We start from the raw sequence: 14,860 nt of genomic DNA, 5'->3' as shown, positions 1-14,860 counted from the left end.
GAGACCTCTGAGAAACAGCGGCAGGAGGCCCGGAAGCGCCTGATGGCTGCCAAGAGAGCTGCATCCGTAAGGCAAAACTCGGCAACAGAGAGTGCTGACAGCATTGAGATCTATATCCCCGAGGCTCAGACAAGGCTATGAGGACACCAGGGATATACACTGGGTTGACATGCAACACACACACACACACCATGCACAGCACAATACAAACACAAAGATATATGATTGTCCACACCAGGTACAGGGGTGTAACATGAATACCTTATTCAGATAATGTCCTCTGGACAGATGCAAAAGCATTTACATCTAAGTTTTGGGGGGGCGGGGGGGTTGCAGTAATATGGGCCAAGGGTGCTGTATTTTCATTTTTGCCAATAGCGTTCTCATTTTTGAGAATCAAATTTATGTTCACCCCTTATTAGATTAAGCACAACCTCCTTTTTCCGATGAATGAGGAGTGTAAGTATAGTGTAGTCCAGGAGAGGGCTGCATTCAACAGTTTGAAGCTTTTAAAAAGAGAGTGGGAACCACTTCACACAGAAATTGGCCAGGTGTGAAAGGAGGCAGAGCTTCAGCTCTCTTTTCATTTTAATGTAAACCACCAAGTGTGACATCATCAGAGCAACACTACCCAAATGTGTGCACGCTTATTCCCATTTGTACAGTTGCTAGTGTTTAGACTCCAAAGACACACAAAAGAGTTATTGAGAGAGATCAGAGATGTTGAGGGATGCAGTCAGTAGGAAGGTGGGTGTTCAGAACAGACAGGATGACTTCTTTGTTGGATGACGTTTTCCAAGTTATCCACCTCTCCATGTTGTGTGTGATGTGCTGCAGAGTGGTGGCAGTGTGTTTTCAGTCTTATGAGTTTGGTCAGATCATACAGCTCTTGGTTTGACTTTCGGTAGATGTTGAAGGCTTTCTCTGTGGGTAGCTCTTATAATGTTACACAAACCTGTGTATCTACAGAGGTGATGGACAATCTTACACACACACACACACACACACACACACACACACACACACATACACACACTCACACAAACAAGCATAACCTCGGGGCATATGATAACACTTCATGAACACATCAGTACTCACAGGTAATTCTTTCAGGTCTTGTGGCTGTATAAGCACTGCAAGCTGTTGTAAAAACAGTGTCTCTCTCTTCCCTCTGGAGAAGAGAATGCCATGATCACTGTTTCTCTTTTATTTTTCATCGTAACTGTCTCCGCCCCCCACATCAGTTCTTTATGGAGCTTAGGAACTTCATGTAATGATCAGTTGTACTTTCCCCCACAATAACCAATCTTAAAACTGGAGAACACATTGTTATTTTACCAGCTAGTTTTGAACATCATTCTGTTTGGTTGTAATATTTTTTATCAGTTCTATTATTGGGTCACGGAGCCACCAGACGGGTCTTAATCAAGATTTCTAAAACACTTATTTAAATTGAAAATGGGGACTACCTCACTGTTCATGTGGTTACCCCATCTGCATTTTAGCAATTCTGCTTTTGTTGACCAAAACTGTAATCATACGTTAACTTGTAAATACACAGAATTTTCTTGTAGCTCTCCTGTGTAACACTAGCCATTAAGTGAATTATAAAGTGCTGGTTTCATTCGAGAAACTATGTTATGGGGGAAAATACCAAACAGTGACTAATAATGTTCACAAATGAGTAGATATGGGGATTTGTATCATCACCATCTATGTATAAGTCACACATTTTCTCCCTCTGGATTGATCTTTACAACCCTTCTTCTTGGATTTTGGAGAGATTCATCTTTTACAGGGTACATTTACACTTAAGCAATATACAGTGGAGGCAGTGACCTTTATAGAGGAGATTTGTTATGTAAAACAAACCCCTATACCTAATGTAGTACCATAAGACAGAGTCAAATATGCAGTGTACTATTAATCTGATGGAGTCTCTCTTCTAGTTGCAATTAAAACAATGAAAAGCCCTTTCTAATATTAAGACAGGCAAAGCCATACTTCTCTTTGTGTAGACAGCCATCACACAATTTGGACAAAAACTGGTATATATCTAACCATTGCTAATTCGGTGTTTGCCAAACAAGCTTCCAGGGGCCAGGAGGTTCGTAATTCACAGGTCCCTGGACAAAATGACACAAATTGTCCCAGTTCGACACCGAATGCCAGTTGTACATTCACTGAGCCAGTGAGCTGTAGAGACATGAGCCCAGTTTAATCTACACTGCATCTTCGGCCAATTATGAAATGTGACAGTCATTACTTGGTGATGAGATCATGTTTGAGGTTAGCCTAACATTAATGCCTACTATGTATTATGTCACCTATTCTACATTGTTGCAATTGTTTTTAGCTTCAGGAGACAGTTTTGAGTATAATACCCAGTTCCAAATGCTACTGACAGATAATTAAACCCTGGTGACCAAGGTCCTGGTTGCATCAACCTTTGGTGGTTCATTAGCAAGTAAAATGCCAGCATATGCTGAGCTGAAAAGGCAAGCTAGACAGATGTTCTTCATTTTGGATATTTGGAAAGTTGCTAGTAGTTTACAGAGATATTTCACATATCACAGTTCAACGTAAAAACAGCAATCAATTTTGCGACGACAGCTGCATCAGCAGCTCATGATAGTTCCCTTCAGCTGAATTAAAGCTAGTGGATCATGTGTCTGCTGATGGTTTAGCATTACTGCTTTCTTGTTACTATCGTAGACTACACGATAAAAGAAACAGCAATTAAAAAGCACACCAAACTTCTTTATTAAGTTAGGATTCACCACATTCTGTGTTGAGACATCTACAGTGAACACAGGAAGAGCAGGACTGAACTTGGTCACAGATGTGAATTAATACTCAGTGCTGCTGAGAAGCCGCTGTCTGTTACTGCTACACTTGAGACTTTCTGATCAGACAGTGATGTGCCATAAGAAGACATTCCAACGCCATCTGGGTTTCATATTCCACAGCTGGGCCAGGCCTGGCTTCAGCCTGACAAGGAAGCATCTCTGGGGACAAGATGATTTTCTTAGAGCCACTTCATGTTGTTTATCTGTGATAATGCCATTTATACTGCTACTACTACTTATGCCAACATTTATTGTGATGACTGCCATTCATTTCTCCAGTTTAACAAGCTTGAAATTAAGCAGAAGTCACAGAATTCTACAGCTGATGATGATGTGTTGTTGATGAAAGTATTTCATATTTATTTTCTTCTTTTGTAAAGATTAGTTGTGTGTGTGTGTGGGGAGGTGGTGTAATTTTGTACATGATCTGATTACCTCTGTGTTTAAATGCTAATGACAGTGACAATGACAGTGAGCCATATTCATTATCCTTATCAAATGGAAGGGGCCATATAGATGCTGAAGGATTTTTTTTTTTATTTACCAAATCATTTCTTTAATGTTCCAGTAGCAAGCTTACTGTGTGTGTGTGTGTGTGTGTGTGTGTGTTTGGGAGGAACAGTAAGGCAGTAACAACATGACCCCAGTGTGAACAGGAGAAGATTTGCACAGAGTGGATCTTTTGTGCTCTATTTTAGGCTCTGGAAGCCTCTTAGTTGAAGATCTTGATGACTCTTGAGACATGTTGACCCACATTAGAATAGAACCACTGGCTTATTATTTGGAAACGAATAATGGCTGCCAATATGGCCAAACTGTGAACTCGTGGTGTTGAAAGTGACACATCTAGAACAGAAAAACAACAGCAGTGGAGGATCAGGGCTGCCATTATTGAAACTAAATCTTAATCACACTGATTTTTCTTTTTTTTTCTTTTTTTGTCAAATGTGAACATTTTAAAATGCAATTTAAAATAACTTTGTACATGCAAAATTACCACCAAAATTAAAAATTAAACTCCTTTGACAAATCATTTCCATTCAAAACTTAACAGAATTAAAATGACAACAGTAAAATGCAAGATGACATAGTGTACAGTATGTTCACTTCCCGGACATTAAAGTATAATAAAAAAAACTAATATGAAAATCATATATATTTTTCAGCTTTTCACCAATCACTATACTTTCAAATGTGGATAGGGAATTACATTTTATAATATTTAGGTGTTATCTTCAGCATAAGGGTTCTTTTTTATATAATCAAATTTGACATTCTAATATTTAAGAAAACTATTTTGCAACTTCTACCATTTTTTCATTAGTTCTTATTAGTATTCATGTGGTAAGAGCATAGTAATATCATCAGTAAACAAAACTCATTTAATTTGGAATTTGAAATAAATCCTGAACTAAGTAAATTTCTAATCAAGTGAGTGGTAGTCCTGGAGCTCCACGGAGGACAACCCTGGATGTAATGCTGCTGAAAACCCATGGAACTCCAGTGGAGTGCTTGAACTGGCACTGTGGGCTTTTTTTCCTCAGGAAGATATTGAAAAGTTTATAAAATCAGGGTCTCCCAGACATGGTGTTTTGTTATTAAAGGTGTGTGTGTGTGTGCGTGCGTGCAAGACTCTTATGTTTCAAGAAGTGTGTATGCATTTCATATGTATATACTGTAGTACCATAATGAAAGGTGCACTGTGTGTGTGAGGTTTCTATAAAGTGCTTCCTGAGTCCTTGTTTTCTCTGTCGGGCCTTTCCTCAGTACGGTCTAGTAGCCTCATAGAGTCATTCTATATATTAATTCTCCACTTGTACCTGCAACCAATATCTTGTGTTTTTGTACAGAAAACGGTTGAGGGTGTTTTATGATGCATGCAGACACAATATTAGTACTTATGAATCTATATCTAGGTTGAAAACGTATTTGGTTTATTTATGCTCTTATTTATTGATCTTTTTTAACTATTAAATTCTGTTGCAGTGACCCGTCATGCTCTTCTGATCTTATGTTGTAATGTATAGAGCTGATTATATGTCCATAACTATTGATGAACCCATAATAAAATTAACTATCAACTCTTCTTACATGACTGATCTCTTTACCTATTTGAAACATACCACACTGATCAAATCTTATGGCTTGCATGGGTTGGATTAGTTCAAGTGTAGATATTTCATGCAGGTGGATTGAAACGTCAAGGTTTGTTTCTACAGTGGGTTTCAGGTACAAACCACATCCAGCCTGCTTTACATATGCAAGGAAATGTATTTAAAGACAAAGAAGGTCATAAAAACTGTTGAAGTACATTGAAATATCATGTATTTCTGTCAGGTGTGCCCACTACACCTACCAACCAGATAAATTGGTGGACTCTATTACAACACCAGACGAGTGGAAAGGGAAAACAGTCTCTTTATTGTGGTCACAAAGTGATCACCACAATGACGTAAATATCCAAAAAACATACTAAGGTCAGGAACACAGGCCAATAGCTAAATACCAGTCCAAAACAGAGGGGGCCAGGCAATCTTTGGTAGTCACAGGCAAGCCGTAATCATAACAGGGAATACAGGTACTAGAAGGAACGCTGGAAAGTCCGAGCATAGATCGAGAACTTGGCAGCTGCCAGGTGGGTGGCAGCTGCCTAAATAGGGTGAAAACAGGTGCAAAGAATGAGTGCTGATTACATAAAAAGACCCACACAGAGGCAAAAAACAAAAACAGGAAACAACGCCAAAATAAAAGTACAAGAACGGAAACGGGTGGTACAAAAACCCAACATATTTTAACATAAAATATGAGAATTTAATTTTATGCAGTAATAAAAATAAAAGCAAAAAGCAACATAAACTAACCACAGCTGCATCACTGTACAATTTATTGAACTTCTCCACCTGCATAAAAAATAATGCAATGTGCAGGTATGTTTCCTAATCTAATGCTTGGAATATCTATTGGTCAGTCTGTCCATCCAACACCTGGTCCAGAGCACCATATCTCAACCAACGTTTCATGGTTGTAAAAGTCACCTAAGGTACAATCATCTGCAGCTTAGCCCTTTTTTTCAACAGTGCTGCCTTTGGGCTTGTTTGTGTCTCACTGAATAATAGTGAATAGTATCAGAACATGCCCACATTTTAGGGTGTAATGATACTGTAACTGTGGCATGTAGGGATTCCTGTGGGGGCTTTAGAATTCCATAACCTCTTCAGTGAAGGGTTAGTGTTAGAGCTTAGGGGTATGAATGTCAAAATGTCTGTATAAATTCAGCGTGGTAAAAGTAGCCAGCTCAATGTGATCTCCCCTGAAACCTCCTGATGGCAGTAGTGCACTGAGGATTAACAACCAGCATCTGCTGTAGGATTATCTTTCACCAACAGATTTTCACAGAGAACAACCTCGGATGTAATGCTGCTGAAAACCCATGGAGCTTCATCCAGTGGTGTGTGAGAGCTGGCACCGTGGGCTTTTTTCCTCAAGAAGCCATGGGAAAGGTTTATAAAATAAGGGATGTGGTGTTCTGTCACTCAAAGTGTATATGTACTATATGTGTGAGTGTGTCTGTGTTTCAGATAGTTTGCATACATTTCATATTGATATACCACCATGGAAAATGCAAATGGTTGCATACACATTATGTGACTTGTCATATTGAAATCCATGGGAAAAATGTGCATTTATGAAAAATATATTTACTATAGCCATCATTCTCTGTGATGCAGTCTCAGCCACATTAGGGATTAAATTTCCAATGTTTAATTTGTTGTTATTTGTTTAGTTTTCTCTTGTTTTACCCCACAAATGAAAAATAAATCACTATTATCTTTGTTAGGTTATTATTCATGAACTATAACAATCGCCTTTTATTACAAAGACAATTAAGAGAAATCTTAACTTTGCCACACATAGAGGGCATTAAAGATGTTAGATTAAACCCAGTGGGTTGGGAGTAATAATGCTCAGGCAACAATTTTATGGTCCCTACATTGTATCAGCTAAAACTAGAGATTTTTCAGTGGTTCTCTGTGTACACATCTTTGAGAACGTTTGAAATAAGTAGTGATGGCCTAAAGGTTAGAGAAGTGAGCTGGTGACCCGAATTCACTGATTCAGTCCCCGTGGCCACAGGTCAGTCTGTGGTTGTTCCGGGCAGCTTCCAGGTGTGAATATGTAACAGGACGTTTGTAAAAGAGAGGTGGCTGAACCTACCCTATTGAAATCTGCATGTCTTAATACACTATGAACAAAATATTACAGACATTTAAAAAATACAAAAGAAGCATTGTGATATTGTGACAAAATATTTTTATTTCCAAACATAGAAAATACAAAAGAAGCATTGTGATATTGTGCCAAAATATTCTTATTTCCAAACATTGACATTTATGCAGTGTTACTGATCATGTCATTTTTGTGCCTAAACCTAACCAGACCAGTGACCGTTCTACAAACTTAACCTCGTTTATTAGCCTCCAGTTACCATGGCAATGACTGGTACAATCCAGTGGGCATGCTAGAGCAGAGCTTTTCAACTAATTGTGACCCAGGGACCATTGTTCTTGCTAAGAAGGAACCTGAGGACCACTGTTGTGGGGTGGATTCACCGGGCACTATTTTGATCCTGAAAGTTACCTTCACCTTTCTAAATGTGTACATTTTTGTGTTTGTCCACACCAAGATACAGGGCTGTAACATGAATGCCTTATTCAGATAATGTCCTCTGGACAGATACAAAAGCATTTACATCTAAGTTTTAGGTTTTTTGCAGTAATATGGGCCAAGGGTGCTTTTTTCATTTTTGCCAATAGCTTTCTCATTTTCGAGAATCAAATTTATGTTCACCCCTTATTAGATTAAGCACAACCTCCTTTTTCCGATGAATGAGGAGTGTAAGTATAGTGTAGTCCAGGAGAGGGCTGCATTCAACAGTTTGAAGCTTTTAAAAAGAGAGTAGGAACTACTTCACACAGAAATTGACCAAGTGTGAAAGGAGGCAGATGAACACATATTTGCATGAATTTGATTATTCACAAACAATAGGTAATACATGGAGATGTGTTAAAAAATAAATAAATTAAAATAAAGATTCCCACAGTAAAACTACGTTATTGATCAGGGTGGTTAGGCATGGTCAGGGACCACTTGCAATACCTTCATAGACCACCAGGGGGCTGCAAACCACTGGTTGAAAACTCCTGCCCTAGGGTACAAACAAAGGGCATATATTGTGGTATAGGTTGGAGAACTAGTTGGAAAAAAAATGTAAATCAATGCCACAAAAACACCAAGGTCATTTCTGATATTCATCATCTTCTTTTTCCAGGTCAAAACTTGGTGCCTACATTACCCACAGTGCAACCTGACTGCCAGTAGTTCTGTCAGAGACTGGGTTGTTTTATGCTAGAAATACAATAATGCTCTATTGGGCAGCAGGTGAGGAGCAGCTACAGGTCACTGCTTTCTAACTCAACAGCCTTTGCTTATTTTTGCTTTTGTAACATTTAAGTCTTCAGCCCCAGCTGACTGTGGTGACATCACCTGATGACATGTAACAGACTCCACATAGCCTCCTGTGTACACACTAAATATTATCTTGTCATACATGCCATAGTACTCCAGCAGCTCGAAAAGGAATACTTGGTGTTAAAACAGTATTGATGTATCCCTATGTACATTAGTCAGTGTCACTTCTCCTACTGACCCTGATGAATGTTTCCACCCGGAGCACAAACTACACAACTCGCATTCTGCAAAAACATGCACCCCAGTTCTTTATATAACTTAGGAACTTCATGTAAGCCACCCCAGTGGCTCAAACGTCCCACTAAACTAATTCAAGTCAGTATTTCAAAGTTAGTCCTTTCTTTTATTTCCCTTTATTTTATTTCAGCTGAGCTGCTGAAGAGGGATATGCCATAGTAGAGGTGTGCACGTTATATTACCTGCAACCAGCTTTTTATTCATGCAAAATCAATTTCAATCTCTTGGTTATCGTTATATGGCCATGTCAGATATAATAGCATACAGTAACTTCCGTTTCTATAACACTGTAGTGAGCTGCTGACTGCCATCACTGTGGCTGTTATTATCTTACACACAGATGACTTTAGTTTGGCTGACTGATAAATAACAACACCATGTATTTATTTGCATTTATCCCCTCTGTCATCCCACTGACTGTTCTGCCTGGTTCCAGGCTCTTATTTTATCTAACTTCATCTTTGGCATGCCTGGCTGCCACCAATTTTAGAGTTGAACACCGTTGGAATCAATCAAGTCCAGTCACCAAGTTGCTTTTTAGGCCAGCTTCATGAGCCAGTCATTGTTGGTCTGTCGTCAGTGCTTCACACCTTGTCGCTGTCTACTCATGTTGCCAAGATTATGGACTGGACTGTGCTCCTGATTTTGGGACTCGCCTTCAGGTTGTTCTAGTTTTGTGTGTAAAGACTCAAAGAGATGGTTTTACCAGCTGCAAGCTGTGGGTTTGTTTTGTTAGTCTTCAGGTGTTCAGAGACTCTAAGTGACTGTATTGCCATATACAAGCTAAGATTTTGGTTTCATTTGTGTGTGTGTGTTTCTCGTTCTTGCGTGTTTTCAGAGACCTCCAGTGTGACTGACTGTGTTCCAGCTTCTAGCTGTGTTTGATGTCACTTGAACTTACCTGCATTTCTGACTGGTGTTTGCATTTAGTCCACACTTGACAGGCTCATCAGCTGTTGTTAACCTGACTGGTGATGGCACAGCTGTGCAGAGTTTCACTCACAGCAGCTCTCCTACTATAGATATGGACTCAACATGTAACTTTCTCAGGTTTTAAAATGGCATTATATTCATTTTGACCATTTATGGGCAACATGGTTTCTCAGGTTCTTTTTTATTTCAAAGTCCATTGGATGAATGCAAACAGGAACCATGTTTTCCGTCATGTGAAGCATAGATGAGGCAGGAATAAGTAGGAGAAATACAGCCCTAAAATCACAAACTGAAAAGATACTTCAGATGTCACATCTGCAAGGTACAAATTCTCTTTCCACATTAACTCTAAGTGCAACTTAAATAGGCCCCAAGGGGCACACCTCTAATGCCTCTGAGATGCAACACATGGAATGTCCATGTTTTCACTGGGATTGATTCATTTTTCAACTAAAAACCTGGACCATGAGCTATCGTTTGAAGTATGCTGTAGTCACAGAAATCCCCATACTGGCCTGATAGGCAGAAGGATGGCTCATCTTAGTTGTTCCTGCAGGATGCTCAGGTACCTCTCCTAAACTCAGTCAAGCCAGACCAAACAAATCACAAAATCTAGTCAAAAGACCTACTCATATGCCAGTCTAGTATAACCAGTAGATCCCAGGACTCTTTCTCATCTACTGTATCTCCAAAATGCAATCACTAGATCTAGTGCAACGCAGTGGTACAGTGGTTTGCACTGTCACCCCACATCAAGAAGGTTCTGGGTTTGAACCTACCAGTTGGCTGGAGCCTTTGTGTGCAGTTTGCATGTTCTCCCTGTGCCTGCATGGGTTCTCTCCGTGTACTCTGGCTTCCTCCCACAGTCCAAAGACATATAGCTTAGATTGACTGGTGACTTGTCCATAGTTCCAGTCAAACATTTATAGTACACACTTAGACACTTAGACAAAGACACTTAGAACCCAGTGGACAACCTTCAGAACCCCCTCACTAACATCTGGCAGTCAATAAAAAAATCCATAAAGGTACCTCAAAGCCCACGGTTTTTCCAAGGAATTGAATTAAATAATTCAAAAATCAACTCCAGAGGAGTTATTCATAAGAACCTAATTAAAATTAAGACTACTCCTCTTATAGTAGAAAGTAATAGGACAATCAAATGTGGACTATTAAATATCAGATCTCTCTCATCTAAATCTCTGTTAGTGAATGATTTGATAAGTGAACATCACATTGACTTATTGTGTCTTACTGAAACATGGTTACAGCAGGAAGAATATGTCAGCCTAAATGAATCCACTCCACCTGGTCACAGTAACTGTCACATCCCTCGAAACACAGGCCGAGGTGGTGGCGTGGCAGCGATCTTTGACTCAAGCCTATTAATCAACCCTAGACCTAAACATAGTTATAACTCATTTGAAAGTCTCACCCTGAGTCTCTCACACCCAAACTGGAAAACTCAAAAGCCTGTTCTGTTTGTTATTGTATACCATCCACCTGCTCCTTATTCAGAGTTTTTAAGTGAATTCTCAGACTTTCTGTCTGATTTAGTGCTTAGTACAGATAAAATAATCATAGTAGGCGACTTTAATATTCATGTAGATGCCGACAATGACAGCCTCAACAATGCATTCTGTTCATTATTAGACTCAGTTGGCTTCTCTCAAACTAAATAAACCCACTCACACAAATTGATAATCTTGTTGATAGTACTGCAGCCTTCCTGCGTAATACACTTGATACCATTGCCCCTCTGAAAAAGAAGGTAGTGAAACAGAGGAGGCTAGCCCCGTGGTACAGCTCGCAGCTCCGCTCCCTAAAGCAGGCATCACGAAAAATGTAAAGGAGGTGGCGCTCCACTAAGTCAGAAGAGTTTTTCATAGCCTGGAAAGATAGTTTAATAACATATAAGAAAGCCCTTCATAGTGCCAGAACCGCATTTTATTCATCACTGATTGAGGAAAATAAGAACAACCCCAGGTTTCTTTTCAGCACTGTAGCCAGGCTGACAAAGAGCCACAGTGCTGTTGAGCTTAACATTCCCTTAGATCTCAGCAGCAATGACTTCATGAGCTTCTTTACAAATAAAATCACAACTATTAGAGAAAAAAAATTATCAAATCATTCCCACAACTCTTACAGACATGTCATCTACTACAATGGCTTTAGAAACATCTGTGAGACCTCATTTATACTTGGACTACTTCTCTCCCATAGATCTCTCTGAGTTGACCTCAACAAATGCTTCATCTAATTCATCAACATGTCTCTTAGACCCCATCCCGACCGGGCTGCTCAAAGACGTCTTTCCCCTAATCAACACATCCATACTAGATGTGATTAACCTCTCCCTATTAACAGGTTATGTTCCACAGGCTTTTAAAGTTGCAGTAATTAAACCTCTACTCAAAAAGCCTACTCTTGACCCAGGTGTCCTACAGTAGCTAATTATAGACCGATTTTGACACCATTGATCACAGCATCTTACTACAGAGACTTGAACATGTTATTGGGATTAAAGGAACTGAACTAAGTTGGTTCAAATCCTAACTGAAGTTAGTCATGATGTTCCACAGGGCTCTGTGTTAGGGCCAATTCTTCTCACTTTATACATGCTCCCTTTAGGCAATATTATCACATATTATCATGTATGTGTGTGTGTGTGTGTGTGTGTGTGTGTGTGTGTGTGTGTGTGTGTGCATACAGGTGGCCTGGCATTACTATTTTGTTGTGGGGATGTATATGATCACATTGAGGTTAGGTGTTATGTTAAATGTTAGGGTAAGGGATAGGGTTTGATAATGATGATCACTTTATTTGGTCAAGTATGTTATATACACAGCCGTGGCAGCCATCTGCAGCGCTAAGTCACATGCACAGCGAAGGTGGCACTTTTCTAATAGGGTGATGCTCTGGCCAATGAGAGCAACTTTCCCAAAGATGCATTATGATTTTATAATTTAAGGGGACATTTGGAGACATGGAAATGTCCCCTGATATTATAATATCATAATGTGTTTCTGTTTGGATGGATGGATAGATAGATAGATAGATAGATAGATAGATAGATAGATAGATAGATAGATAGATAGATAGATAGATAACATTACATTCATGCACCATGCTGAGCAGGTCTGTCATTAGTAAAGTTCATCAGGAACACCAATGTTCCTTGAGGTGAACAAGCAGTGCTCATAATCCTGCACAAAGAGTTTAAATGTGTCTATCAGCGTCTGTTGGTGCGCTGGCTTCATCTCATCTACATGTGACAGGATTCCCAAGCTTCCCCTGGTGCTAAGGAAGCAGCTTGTGCACTAACTCCTTGTGACCTGCTTTCTTCAGTGTTTGGATTGATAGTATGTGCGCCTCACTGAGTGTGTGGGACAGTGACAGGCAGAAACAGCGGAGAGTTATGAGAATGCATGTATGTTCAGTAAAAACATGTGTGAAACTGGTGGTGACAGTGCTACGGGCTGAGAGCAGTTTGGTGTTGCAGTCAAAATCCAGCAATTATCAGTTGGTGAGTGAGGGCACCAGGCTGCTGGGGACACATCAACCCATGGAAAAATGTCTTCTCTGGAAGAAAGACTTCATTTGGTCAAAATGCATAAATCATATGTGCAGATATTGGAGAATTGGCCTGTATCAACATTTCTGTCTGTTGATACAATTATTAATGATATTATCACCATATACACAGGTGGACTAAGGTAAGGAAAGGATCATGGCTGAGACAAACACTTGGTTAATCATTGCTACAGTTTCAAAAGATATAAATGTGTCAGAAGAAGATAAGGACACTCAGCAATCAGCAAAAAGAAGACCAAGCGTAGGTAGTGAAATCAGGCTTGAACAACACTACACAAAGCAGGAGTATTGTGGAATGATCAATGCCCTGCTTCACCACACAAAAAGTCATGTGACCATCCTAAACAAAGCGTAGTTACCTCACTTTCGTATCAGAGAGGGCCTGCACTGGATTTGTATAGTGCGAATTTTATAGACAGGTGACAAACTGAAGGAAAAACCAGCACAGAACATTTTAGTAAAGTGTTGAGCCACCATGTGCTGCAAGAACAGCTTCAGTGCACCTTGGCATTGATTCTGCAAGTCTCTGAACTCTTCTGCAGTAATGAACACTATTGTTCCAAAAGATCCCTCATTTGATGTTTTGATGGTAGTGGTGGAGGTGTTCAACTGGGTCGAGCTGTGTGAAAGCCAGAGTGATATCATTTTAATACACTTATCATCCCCTCATGCCCCATGGATGGGGGCATTGCCATCCTGGAAGAGACCACACATTTATTCAGGTTTTTCCTTTAACTAGTCACCCATCTGTAGATTATATGAGGAGGTCCAAAGCTGATGAAAGCCTGCAGTCATAGTGTTAAAACAGCCAGTGGACAGAATGTTTATTTATTTACTTGTTTAATTACATTTTCTGGGTTTTCCCAATGAACAGTTTCAGGATAATAAGTGTGAACATGTCAGAATCAGCTATTGTGAGCCAAACAGGGAACATTTCATGGTGCATGTAAAACAAAACCTCTTTGACAGTGTTTAAAAAATCCCTAGAAATATTACAGAGAACAGAGCTCTGTGTCATTAATGGCAGCTAACAATGACCAAAAAGCCATCAAAACAAAACAAAACATATGTGAACATGCCATTTTAGGCCATATGTCCACATGGGATATATTCACTAAAAAGCCAGAATAGAATTAAATATGTTTGTTACCTGGAAGTCCCTCAAAACACTGATAGATCTTTGACTCCATATTTGCACTAATTGAAAAATGTTTTAAACAGCGTCAAACCCGAGAAGCATCTGGATGCAGCAACTGCATCTTCAGGTGGCCAAGAGCTAAAGGTTATGGTAAAGGGTGAAAATGTATCTAATCAAGTTGTTAAATTACTGTTAAATCCTTTAGTTTGTTGTAGTCATCCAGATGGATAATCCCCTGTAGCTAGAGATTATAGGGATTACCACTGAGTCGCTCTGTGGGAGGATTAGCTCCTAATCCACACATTTGTCTGCCTTATAATTCACTTTCTGGGTTCTCATATGAGGAAAATAAGTACTAAAATTATTAGCAAATGCTTGAGAAATGATGGATGCTTAAAACAAAGCATGACACGACCATATGGGCATCGGGTGAAAACCTACAACAACTCTCTGGACGGGTTTCACAGGAACTTGAGAAGATAAAGAAATGGTGTGACAGTAATATAGTATCTCTGAATCTGGATAAAACTAAATTTATGGTATTTGGGAATTGTAGACTAGATAATGAACTTCAATTGAA

This window comes from Monopterus albus, unplaced genomic scaffold (assembly GCF_001952655.1).
Source record: "Monopterus albus unplaced genomic scaffold, M_albus_1.0 scaffold367.1, whole genome shotgun sequence".
Classification (NCBI taxonomy): Eukaryota; Metazoa; Chordata; class Actinopteri; order Synbranchiformes; family Synbranchidae; genus Monopterus; species Monopterus albus.
The sequence above is the reverse complement of the archived record's forward strand: the minus strand, read 5'-3'. Positions refer to the sequence as shown.